The sequence below is a fragment of the Halichoeres trimaculatus genome, unplaced genomic scaffold (genome assembly GCF_033239565.1).
Source record: "Halichoeres trimaculatus isolate MK-OKI-2021-1 unplaced genomic scaffold, fHalTri1.1 fHalTri1_scaffold_23, whole genome shotgun sequence".
NCBI lineage: Eukaryota > Metazoa > Chordata > Actinopteri > Labriformes > Labridae > Halichoeres > Halichoeres trimaculatus.
In genome coordinates this window covers 1,596,433-1,609,921 of record NW_027437201.1, presented here as the reverse complement: position 1 = coordinate 1,609,921, position 13,489 = coordinate 1,596,433, and the positions used below count along the sequence as shown (strand labels likewise).

Here is a 13,489-nt window from a genome sequence, read left to right as displayed (position 1 = left end):
AAAAACACAGATACCAAAGCAGGAAATGCATCTTATTTCCTTCAGTTTCTGTTTTAATTTATTGAACAGTAAAGATATCATATATATCTTTGTATTTCCTGTATCACACACCACAGCTGAGTGCCTTCCGCTCACATAGTAGCTGCTCACTTTAATCCGACGTGTCTGAACTTGACCTTAAAATGAATACGTCTTTGAAATCTCTTGTTGCCTATTTACACTTCTTCAACATCTCTTTCTTCCTCCTCTTCTTCTTCTTCTCTGCAAAATCTGCAACACTTCAGGCCAAGTATGAGGGATCCTCTGCAGACTCTGTAACCCCATTTCCACCAAGCAGTTCAGTTTGGTCCAAAATTGACTGTATATAGAGTGGACAGCGTGGCTCCGCCATTTACCATAGTACGGTTTTGAAGCCAAAATACCCCCATCACAGGCGCAGCCATTGTTCAGCCAGAGTCTGTGCAGAAGGGGCTAAGAGGGAATTTGGGTGGAGCTGGATGACAAAAAAAAAGGTTTTATATATATATATATATATATATGTATATATATTCTTTGGAGTCTAATTGCTTCTTGACTCTTCCTCCGGTCATATTTTATAATCCCCCCCTGAGAAATACACAAGAACATAAGCTGTTAATTATGTGTTAAATGTGTCATAAAACCCTGTTTTTAACCTTTAATAACAAATGAAAAAGAAACGTTTCAGAACCAAGAGGAATGAAACCCAACAAAGCCTGTTTATATCTTCACACTACCACAGCAAACAGATAAGAGAAACATTTCTACCAGCTGTTTTTTATTTTTTAAAGTTTGACCACAGCTCATCTGAAGTGACTGTGGAGACAGAGTTTTTGACCTATACTGCAGCCAGCTACCAGGGAGCAGATTTTGTGCCGTCCTCACTTTGAGCCAAGCAAGATGAAGTCCATTTTTTTTTGTTTGTTTTTACAGTCTATGGGTATGGTACACATTTTGTGGTGTTTCTTTTGAATGAAACCAGGACAGGTCCTCAAATTACAGACCCGTACCGTCCCACTTTTTGGTTCCCTTCCGTTGGGTGCCAGACATACCCATTCAACCCCAGAAGGTGGAGCTAGAAACACTGCAGTCTGTTGATTGGTGGAAAGAATCGTCACTTCCTGTGTGACAGCGGTGTTAAAGAACAACCCATAACCCTGCCATGTTTGAATCTCCAGTCCACTTCCTGAAGTGAACTTTGTTTTGGTTTGGAAAATCCGTCACAAACAACATCAAACTGCCATCCAAACCAAACTGTGTCATCTTTTTCTTCTTTGTTGGATTTTTTAGCAGGGTACACTATGTCGCACTGCTATGGCATCACAATATTATGTAGCTGATGTAGCTATTAGCATCTGGCTTACATGCCACCTACTAAGAAAGACGAGGTTGGCTGTGGAAACACAAACAGGATCCAGATTTACTGATCCGACCCGTACCAAACCGTACTGATGTGTACTGGACCTCTTGGTGGAAACAGGGCTTTAGAGCCCTTCATGCACCCTCTCCTTCAGCAGGAACCTGTGCAGACTCAGACCAGCTACAGATCCCAAACCTCTCAGCTCACAGCCCCTCTCCATGTCAGGATGCATCATGGGAACACAGATCTCAGGCCCACGTTGAGCTAACTTCTAGAATGGTCAGATTAAAAGTGCCGATATAAAATCAAGCATGATGGAGATACAGGCCCAGTTTTCTGAGGTTTTCCTCCCCCAGCTCTGCAGTGACACACCTTCTCCCCTCTGACTGATATTTCTGTCACTTCTCTGAGCTCTCACCTGTCATCGCTCAACAAACAGCAGCCTGTGTGCAGCTCGCTAAGGTGCTGTTCATGAGCCTCCATGTGCAGCAGAGACCTGGAGCTCCTCTGCACTTTGATTGCTGCTCCTGTGTTTGTATGAAATTAACTGTGTTTCTGCAGCTCTTTGCTCCGTTTGTTTTTATCCCCAGAGGGGGTCCATTTCACAATCACATTCACACGCAGCCAAGAAGAATAAACCACACCGCCCCCTCCCACACAGCTCCACTCCACATGAGTAATGAGGAAAAAACATCTCGTTTTATGAATCTGGATTTATTCTCTGTATGTTTGCGCTAACAGCAGCATGTGTTGGTGTTTAGCATTCAGCAGCTGCAGTCTGTAGCCTCTGAGTCTGCTGCAAAAACAAATGAAACGTGACAGATTGAGATCTTGGGAAGGCCTGACACTAAAAACCCTCCAAAAGAAGAAGTATGTGCAGCATGTGCACGAGAGTCAGAACTTTAATCTTCTCTGCAGCCTCTCTGTTTGAGTGTCTGGTGCCCAGCGGCGGGTATTACTGCAGATTGAAGCCTTAAAATCAATGAAACACAGCTCTGACTTTGGTTGTGGTATTGTTACTGCTCTGTATTATCTTTAGCTGTGCACAAGAGTACACTCACTTCAGGGTGATGCAGGGAAAGCAGCAGTTTAACCAAGCCTCCCCCGCTCTCATCGTCTCTGTACGAGCCCTCTTCACATCCACAAAAGCAGAGAAGCTTCAGCCACACAATGTTTCACTTCATTCTCTGACTGATGGATGATATGAACGCTCCGTCCTGCAGCGTGTTCACTTCCCCACAGCACAAACTGGTTCCTGATTCCTCTTTTAATGACTCACAAATGTTCCTAACTCACTCGACCTGCAGTTGAATCCATCCAAAAACACGTGGGGGGGGTTGAGCGTCCGGAGCGTGAACCTGTGGGCCGCGGTGAGCCTGCAGTTGGAGGTTAACAGCCGGTAAACAGAGCGCTGGTATTTAAATCGTAGCGAGCGTGGTTATTATTGAAGAGGTTTGCACAGCTTGGTTTGCTCTGGCCGAAGGTGACGCTGGAAAAAAAGAGAGCACAAATAAACAGTGAGCGCAGCGTGAGTGGAAAGAGCTGAACCTGGAAACAGATGTCGTCGTCTTCACTCAGTTTGTGGTGTGGATGTTTCACCGCACAGACGGAACAGTCTGTATCTGTCGGTGTCTGTATCACTGCTTAATTAAACAAACTGAAGTGTGTTTGGTCGTTAATTATACGGCAGCCTGTGTGTGTGTGAGTGTGTGTTGCCCCCTGGGGAGGATGTGTGGGGTCAGAGCAGCTGGATGCTTCACATCTGTGATCCGAGGTACAGAACAGCCCTGTGCTGAACTCCAAATGAGATCAGCCACGAGCGCGGGCTCTGGATCTGTACTTAGTCTGTTCACATGTACCTTTCTGCTGCTCTGACCTTCCCCTCAGCTCACACAGCTCATTCTCTGCTGTCCTACATTACCCAAAATGCCTTTCAGCAACCTTTGCAAAGGCCAGGACCTGTTGTTGCCATTTTTAGGGAACCCAAAGTTTTCATCTGTCCTGGTTTCACACAGCTTTGGAACATGCGTCTGAAAGTTTTGAGGAGTGAGCTTTTATTTTGATGAGATGTGTGTGTCACGCAGATTAAAGCGGCTCTGTAGGAGACGAAGTGTGGGTTGGCAGACGCAGAAAGAGCTGTAGGGAGCTGGCTCAGGAGCTGCAGGTTTTACAGACACGCTACCATCAGTCTGACCTTTAAATGGTGGAAGAAGAACTTTGGTTGTCTTAATCAGAGGTTTACACAGTTCAGTGTAGAGTAAACATCAGATGTTGAAACACTGTATTTAAAGGACTTATAGAACACAGTCTGGAGCAAAGTGGATCAGGACGCGTCTTCTTAAAGCTAAATGGAGCACAGTCTGAGCTCTGAGACAGGCCTGAAGCGCTGGGGCTGCACCGAGTCTCTGGATCACACTCAGGTGTGTTTTAGTGTGTGTGTGGTATCTCCACTGGAGACATATATGTTTCTTTCAGAGGCCATACTGATTATTAGTGGTCAAGGAGGCAGATAGCCAATATTTGTTTGCAGGAAAAGTTAAAATATCAGACTCAAAATTTTATATAATACAAACGCCAACACTTAACTTAGTTAAGATGCCTTTATGTTTTTGTTAAACAGCTTCCAGGCTCAGCAGCATGTCTTAAAAAGTTAAATGAAAACTTATAGGAAGGACTGGGTTGTTTATTATAGTTTCTCAAGAGTCTGCTGTCCTAACCTGCCTTCAAAACATAGATCTGCTCTCCGGAGCTTCTCTGGCAAAGCGTTTCCTCCTCTCTGCTGTGTGTATGAGTGCTGTGCATGCACAGCTTTGACTGCTGATTGGCTGTTATCCAAGCCATGACTCTGCCTGTAACCAATCAGAGCCTTCATAGCCTGCATAGACTGCAAGGCCAAACTGAATTGAGACGATCTGGTCTTTGGAGCATTTTTGTTTCTCAAAAAATTCCCTGCTCCCCCTGGTGGCTGGCTGCAGCATAGGTTAAAAAAAATCCATCTTCCCAGTCATTCCAGATGGGCTGTGATCAAACTTTTGAAAAAAAATACACCTGGTAAAAATGTTTCTCACATCTGATTATTGTGATAATTTTAATATATCATTTGGCTGCTGTTTATTCAAGTCCTCTTTTTTTCTTAAATGTTTGCTTTTCATTAGTTATAAGAGGTAAAAAAACAAGGCTTTACATCACGTTAAACGCTGATTGACAGCTGCCATTTTTGTGTAGCTTAGGGGGGAATTTTAAAATGTCAAGAGAAGAAAGGATTAGACTCTAGAAAAAAATACAAACATATATATTATTTTTGTCACCCGACTCTACTCACATTTTCTCTGAGTCCCTCTTAGTCCCTACTGTGCAGACTCTGGCCGAACAACAGCTGCCATTTGCAGTGCCTGTGACGGGTTATTGTGGCTTCAAAACCATGCAATGGTAAGAGATGGAGATGCATTCTATATACAGTCCGTGGTTTTGATGGACCATTTATTTAGTGACTCTTTGCATGAGCTGCTGTAGATCAGGTGTCAAACCGAGAGATGCATGAGGTTTCAGAGCCTCCACCATCTCCTCATTGTTAATTTTTTCATCCCAAACCGTGAGCTGAGAGTCTGTCGCTGCAGGATGTTTCATTTTCTGCAGCTTCACTCCATCCTGAAGCCGTCTGTGTCAGTATGGAGTCAGGTGTAGACTGAGGGTGGGAGGCCATCTGTTCCCTGCTTCATCTCTCTTTGCTCAAAGTGTCCAAACAGAGAGGAACCAGCAGAGGAGGAGGTTTAGCTTCCTGAGAGAGTGATTCCTTTTCTTTCTTTAGGGGAGATTTAGGAGAAGAGAAACGCTATGGGTCACTTCTCCTTGTTCCTGTTTTTTCAGAATTCCTTCCCTTCTTTACCTGCAGACCAGTGTTTTCCCTGAGTGCCAGTCTTTTAGTAATGCTAACCTTTGTTTAGCATGCACAGCTGCCCGCCTCGCTCCTGTCCCCTCAGCCATCTGTGCAGATCGATGCAGCGCCTCACACACTCTCTGCTCCCTGTATTCTGTTGTCCTCTTGTCCAAAAATTAGGAGGCAGGAAGGTTGAGGCTTCTGTCAAACTGAGCCAAACTAATGAGGATGCTCACTGGTGTGTGTGTGAGTGTGTGTGTGTGTGTGTGCTGTCAGATGGGACTGCACTCTTCCACTGCCTTGGGTGTAAAAACTGCAGAACTCCGTTTGAGGCTTCAGAGTCTCCAGTAATTGTATAAAAGTTGTGGAAACATAATCTCAGCAGAGAGATAAGAGCGAGCCGTGTTTGCTGGCAGCGGTGATGCGACTCCACCACATCATCGCTCCTGGCCCACGCAGACTGAAGCCCGTTGCAGCCTCATATTAATTGTTCTTGTCACAGAGAAACTGCAGTGTACTTTTCTATTCAGTCACTGTCGCCGGGTAAAAGTCTGCACTGTAAATCACTGTCACATTGTCACACACATTCCCGCGTGCTGCAGTGTGTTTAACCCTCCGGACCGCTGCAGAATTTTAAACCTGAGCACGACGACTTCTGCTGCACCATAAATCCGAATGTTCCCATTATCGCAGTAAAAGCGTTTTGCAATAAGCATAATAATAGTCTGCATTCATCACCATCCCCAAATCAGCACTGCCTCTCTGCAGGTGTTTATTTTACCTGTGAGATGGAGGCGCAGTGTCATTTTCATGCTTTCACTCCATTTTGATGCAGACAGATGAAGCTAAACTAGCTTTGAGCTAACCTCAGATTAACTGCCGATAATGGAGGGAGCTGAAAATCAGTTTTTCTGACGCATGGTGGATCTAGGATAGATGTGTTTCAAATGCGGGTTCTGTGTCAAACTGCAAAATAGTAGAAATGCTTTAAAAACCTCTTAAATCAAGCTGCTCACACTCAGAATTTTTTTTTTCTTTTTTTTCCACCACTTCATACGTGATAAAAGGACGAGCAGGTAGACGTTCCAAGAGTGGCCGAGGTGGTGAGGGTAGAGTTTTAGGAAGGGTTTAACTCACTGCTGGTTCTTGTTGATGCCAAGACATCTGAGACTTAAACTTATGGGGCATTGTAAAAGTCCGCCTGTGTGGTCTCACAGTGTCCCCCTTCAGAACCTAAAGACTCTGAACTTTCAGGAGACAGAAAATGTCTTCAAACATAGAGAAGAGATTCAGCTTCACCAGAGCCACAGTTAGCTAACCACAGCTAAGTGTCAAAGATAAGATAAAAACGCTTTAATTCTGAAATCCACAGGACGTTTTAACAACGTGTCTATGTCTGACTTCATGTTTGACTCTATGCTGTCGATGTGTCGGTGCTCTGGCAGAAATAGAAATCTTTTGGAGGACTCTGGTGGCACTTAGCCGTTAGCTTTCATATGATCAAACTATCTTTTACACATGAAGACATGAGCTAAACCATGCCAGTCTGTAAATTTGTTAACTTCTGTTGCAAAGACTGACATTTTTAATTGGCTCTAAAGGGGTTTGATTCAATATTGTAGCCAGCCTCTACTGGACACAGGAGGAACTGCAGTTGTTTTTGTAACAACTGTAATATCAGTGTGTACAGCTGTGCGGTTTAAGAATGTGTCTCAGACTGTTGAGGAAGAAATAAGAAGCTACTTAGAGAGATGTTCGTGACTATCAATGGTCCTGTCGAGATCCACAGGAGCAGGAAACAATAGGAGGGGGACCCAGCTGCAAGTTATACAAAAATGTCTTAGTTTAAACTAAACTCAAAAAATCCAAAACGAAAAAAACGAAAAAACTCTACAAAACTCGCAACCAGGAACAGAATTGGGAGACGTGACATGTGACCAAGGGGCAACATCGGGTTATTAAAAATGAAGCCTATGCTGAAGTGCTAAAAGTTGCTATTCATTGAGAATCCTCTTGAGGCCGGCTGCAGAAAGACCAGAAACCAAGTACACACCCAGCCATAAAAAACACACTTTTACGGCATAAAAAAAAAACACATTTCCAGCCTTGATCAAAAAACAGCTTTGGTCTTGTACGCTGATTTCACTATCAGCACAAACTGTACGGTGAGTGAATTTTCTTCTAACTCTGCGGTTTAGAAGTTATTAAGATCATTTGATTTTCCTATCAGAGGCACAGCTCAGGTCACGTGACCGCCAGGCGCCCTGTAGCTGCTCGAAGAAAAACTCACAGCCGGCATTATAGCGAATGTGGCTGCGTCCACAGATTGGCTTCATTTCACTATTTCAGGAACAGACGGGTGGCGTTGGGATGTTTCGTCCATGTTTTGTACAGTCTATGCACATGACACATCAGTAAACTCAAACAATCACCCGACAACGAACTCAAGAAACACTGAGACTCAGGCCATGTCCACAAGTAGCCGGGTATTTTCAAAAACGAGTATCCCCCCTCTTTTTTTCTTCCTTTCTTCCACACGCAGCGGACAAATCCGCCGAGAAGTGCAGCTTGAGGCATGCCAAACCTTTATTTGTCAGTGTTTTCCAGACATAAAACCCATGCCAGCCAATCAGAATGAGCCTCTGTCATTCAGCTGTGACTTTTGAGAAGTGAAAGCGCTGTTTACCGGCATCCACACAAAACCATGAAACCAGAGTTTTCCAAAATCTTTACTTTGGCTGGAGTTTTCAGAAAACATCATTTTTAAAGACGTAAAGCTGCAGTTTTGTGTGGATGACAGGCATAAATGTATAAAAATACCTGGCTACGTGTGGACATGGCCTTAATAGACACCAGGACAATCAGCACAGGTATGAACAAGTATGAGACACAGGTGAAACACATGAGGGACAATCCCACAGGAGGGAAACACAAGGACTAAGCCAAACACAGGGAAACTGAAGACAGAGACAAGATCAATTTAAAACACAGAAACACTAAGAACATAAAGACCCTCACGTGACAAGAACCAAACAAAAACTACAAGGATAAAAAAACTACAGACTGTCTGGAAACACAAAAAACACCAAACAAGAACCATGAAGAAATAGTCCCAGATAAAATTCAGGAAACACAAGAATCACAAGTGAGAAAGAAAATCAAAAACCAAGAGATTCACCAACACAAAACTGAATCATGATAGGTCTTTATCTACATCTGAAACATTTAAGTTTGAAGATCTAAAGACAAATATTTGTAGTGTGTGTCGTGTAACTTACTTTGATCGAGCTGTTTTCTTTGAGAATTCCTCTTCTCTTTCTTGACTTTTAATAAAGCACAGAGTCAGAATCCAGCACCGAGACACTGCATGCCTTGCAGAAGATACCATTTTTCACAACTTATGGTTATTCTGTCGTAACATTGTGTCCTCCATCTTAGACAAGTGGCCGAACATTTAGTTTTGGTCACTGTAGGCAGCCTAAACGATCTCGGACGTTATTTCCCTGTTTTGATTGTCTGAGGAGGATCTGGGTTGAATAGGTCCAGGTGGTAACGGTGTGCAGGGGGTTAAGAGCAGAACGATGACACTGGCGCTCCAACACCTTGATTGATTGGAATTTTCCGGCTCAGACAGGAGAGCGGATTGACAGCCACCATGCTAATGTGATAGTGTATTCAAACGGCGGCTCAGCAGCTGTTATTGGTTGAATGCGTCCGTTTTAATTATTTTTCCATATGTCAGTCTTGTTGATATGAAACGCAGCCAAGCCACAGCATCGGAGGAAGTGATTACTTCAGACAAAGCCTCCATCCTTGACTTAGCGTGTGCCATACTTCATTACCTTACTAAGCCCAACTTTTAATTCTGCCCTGTGCAGGAAGTCAAATTGGTTTTCATGGCAGGCAATTATTGTTTTTCTGAATATGTTGTGTCTGGAAACGAGGGATACGGCCGTGCAGCAGCAGAATTAGCGGGGGATGTTATCACAGAACTTTATTTACAGTGCAATTTCAGCACATTAACGAGTGCAAGAGCCACTAATTGGCAGCTGGTTGTGCAGAGAGTGGTACTGTACGGCAGTGAGGGGAGCGTGGGGACTGTGCTGGGGAAGGACTCGAGGAATAAAAGGATCTAACGAAGCAAACAGCCGTCATTCGTTCCGCTGTAACTCTGTTTCAGCTCTAATTCGTCCGTTTTGTTTACCTTTTGTGAGATCTTGATGACAGGGTAGGAAAAGCAGCTCCGTGCATCTCAGCGCGTCCTCTGATTGTGAAACAGTCATCTCCTGTTCCTCCACATGAATCAGACGCTGCAGAACAACAAGCCTGCAGGCAGTATCATCATTTCCAGCCCGTGTAATCAACACTCGGGGCTGATGAGGCAGAAAGATGAAAACATCCGCCCGTGAAAAACCTTTGGTGTTGTTTAAAACACACCCGGAGAAACAGCTCAGACAGGTCGTGATTCACACACAGTGACCGCAGAAACTCCAACACGTCACATGGCCACGGACACAGCCAGAGCTCTGATGCAAAATGCACATTTCATGCAAATCAAAAAGTGTCACAGTCACTGACTTCACCTTCTGTCCAGTTTGTCACCCTCCACTGACTCAGTGTGGGTTTGTTCTTTTTGCAGAGCGCTCTGAGTCGCTGCGAGCTGCCGTTTGAGAGCAGGCATTTCACCCTGCTGTGACTAAAGCTCTGAATAACCACGGACACATAACAGGGATTCACACAGAGATTATTTATCATACACCCTTTGAGAAGGGCGGAGAGAGGCACACAGCTCTTTAACGGAGTCAGAGAGCTGAGAGTGAAAGAGTGACGTCTTTAACACCAACCATGAGACAAAAACCTCCTGGAATGAGACACGGGGTTTGGAGAGTGTGCAGTCTGCAGTCCTTCAGCCCAGCCTGCTCCTGTATTCAGACTCTGGTGTTGTGTGGTGTTTGGTAAGGATGAGCTGGCACCATCTCTGGATGATCCTGAAGCTGTTTCTCTAACACGTTCGACCCATGTGGCGTCTTTAACCAGCTTATCAAAGTTTTAATCCGTGAATTCTCCCACTTTAATCTGATAAAACACATCCTGTCACACTCACTCTGGTGACTGTGTGATCTCAGACGAGGAGAAATGATTAAATGATTTCATGGAGCATTCGTTGATTTTTAAGTTGATTTTTTTGGTGATTAACTTTCGGAGGATTTGATAAGAGCAAATCCAGATAATTGGGACTCATTAGGAGTAGCTGGAGCTCTCATGGACACATTTTCCTCAAAATGTGGAAGAAAAGCAACATTTAAAGCCTTGAAACTGCTTTTTATGATAATGGTTGTTTGGTTTTACTCCTGACCTGAACCACAGAGATGTAGGACGTGGTATTGTCTAGTTGCAGCGTGCAGGCGTAAGGCTTGTCTTAACTTTCAGAGCGCAGCATCAAAAATGACCTAATCATTGTTGCAGAAATGAAGAAACGCGCTGCTAGTGCCCATTAGTCATCTGACATCAAAGCATGATAAAGAGCTGATGATGCATCCATGGAAGTTTCTTCAGAGACGCTCTTTGCAGATGATGTTATCTTTTTATCCCAGGTTTCTTCTCTGTGTGGACACGAGCACGAGTCCTCATCCCTGGTTGCTCTTTTCTCTCCTCTGTGACAAAACTTCCTCTTCAGCGTCTTTGAGAGGAGGTCTCACTTCAGGGAGCGGTCTGAGCCCCAGATCACTTTAAGAGGCTGAAAATGGCCTCCTTTCTCCTTCTCTGTGGCTGATTTTGATTGACAGCGTGCTCCTGACGGGCACGAGTGAACCCGCTCATACAAATGGATGGACAGGATCAGGGGAGGTGGCACGGCTGACCTGCTGGCTAAGCACTCTGCAGAATAACCAATAAGGAGGTGTTAATAAGGTCCTGCAGAGGGGCCCAGGCCAGGCCGGGCCGGGCTGGGCGGTGGCTCTCATTAGCAGAGGAGAGTGATTTCTCTGTCACTGAACATCTCCATCCTCGCTCTGTCCCTCAGATATACAGCTGACGCCTCTTTACTGTGTGAAGGAGCAGGTTAGTGAATCATACCATACATTAATCTTTCTCCATACAACAGTTGAAGTTAGAGCCTGGGCTTTAGTCATCATCGTTACAGTCCAATAACTTCAAACATGAGGAGTGAACGAAGACGTCTGCAGTCAGACCCTCAGCTGCACGTCCAGATCAGAGTCTGCAGAGATGTTTGAAAAACCTGGATTCTCATCAGCTGGCCTGCAGAGGGGCACAGAGTCAGGGTGAGTTTTTGCCTTTTCCACACTGTGAAGCAAAACTATCCCAGCTCTGAAAGATCTTAATTTAATATTGAAATTATTATTATTATTTCCCCAACTACTTAAGTTCTATTTTTTTCTACTTTTTTAATATTTAGTGTTTCTCAGTGTTTTTCTATTCACAACAATTTTACAAAGAGAGTGTAGCTTAAACCAAAGTCAAATTCCTTGTATTCTCGAAATACTTGGCAAATAAAGCTGATTCTGATTCTGAAATCAGGTTCCTCACCTGACTCTGTGTTTGTAAAGATCACAGTCATCAGCATAGAAAGTAACTGACAGACTTAGAGATCTGAGATTAGCTACGTTACAGCTAAAATAGAACCAAAACATAAACATGGCAATAAAAATGGTATTGGAAACACCAACATTTGGAAAAATCTCTCAGATTTGGAATAAAAAGTTTTGATGCTCTCATGAGGTGGATTTTCAGAGGTGACACCTTTTTCACAAAAAGTGTGTGTGTGTGTGTGTGTGTGTGTGTGTGTGTGTGTGTGTGTGTGTGTGTGTGTGTGTGTGTGTGTGTGTGTGTGTGTGTGTGTGTGTGTGTGTGTGTGAGTGAGAGTAGGCGAGCTGGAGATCATGTCTTTCATTCAGTGTTTTGTTCTGCCTGTTTTGAGTTGGCATGATCACGGCAGACAGTTTGGCCAGTGAAAACAGAAGAGTTCACCAATCAGCATCGGCGTCATCGCAGCATCCGAACGGAGGGTACAATGATTTAACCCCCTCTGCCTTCATCTGTCTGCCTTCCTCCATCAAAATGACAGTCCAGCTCTTCAAATGTTTGGAGTATCCATTAAAGATAGACTGATTATCAGCTGGTTATCTGCGTTTTAAGGCAAAGCAGCATCAGGCTTTTTTGTTCATTTGACAGCTGTCAAGAAATTAATTTAAAACAGTTGTTTTTTCTCATTGATGCAGGCGCACCTTTCTGTCTGCAGTTGATACTCTGTCTCTAGCATTGTCCCACCCACAGCACCATCTGATTGGTGACAGAGCTGTTAATAGAAAACTTATCTTACTGCAGAAAAATAATTATTTCTTTAAGTTTTCGTTTAACTTTGATAGCTGTTCTATAAATGTATGCTTAGAGACTTTTAAATAAAGTTGTGTTGGACTTTGTATAATTCAAAAGTTGGACGCCAATATTTTCCCTTTTACTGTCAATTAATATCGGCTCCAAATATCAGTTACCAGCCTCCTTGACTGCTAATAATCGGCATCGGTATCTGCCCTGAAAAAAAAAACATATTGGTTAATCTCTAGTATCCATGGTTACCGCCAGTTTCAATTCTTCTTCCTTATTCCACGAATTGAATCTCATGGGATGAGATTTTACTCAAGTTGTGCTCAATTCTAGTCGCTGAGGCAACACCAAGCTCCAGACGTACATCAGGCTTTGATTCTGTGAGACAGTGTGATGGAAACACACATACAGAGAGAAGGAGTTCAGAGAGAGAGACCAGCTCCAGCTGCTCCTCCTGCAGGTATCTGTTCATAGAGAGATTAGCAACCATCAGCCATCAGGAGTGTTTCTCCTGTTTTTGCTCTCCACACAGAGAAACAGCAAACCTGGAGCCCTCCTCAAACTAAAACTGAGCCAATCACCTCCCCACGCCTCCTACAGCCAGCATGTTGCTCAGTGTTGTTTGTTTGCAGCTGAAGTGTTTCCTCTCTGCAGCACTCATCCAGTCTGGACTCAGCAGACCACCGTCCTTCACAGCCGACACCTGTGATTCCTGCTTTTTGTCACAACACTTTGGACTCTGCTTCAGACCAAGGTGTTCCCTTTCAGCATCTCTTGCAGGCAGACAAAGAGCAGAGGGACAGCAGTGTCACCTGCTTCCTTTGTCTTCTCTGAGTCCAGACATGTGGACTGGTGGCTGTGAGCTGCTGCACAATAATTGACTCCTGGAC

The 13,489-nt window shown here is 44.1% G+C and overlaps 1 protein-coding gene across 15 annotated transcripts in view; it reads left to right on the top strand.

Annotated features, from left to right (window-relative positions):
- Nucleotides 1-13,489, top strand: part of LOC141785049 (shisa family member 6) — a 100,473-nt gene that overhangs the window by 18,649 nt on the left and 68,335 nt on the right. The gene's annotated exons all lie outside the window — the stretch shown is intronic.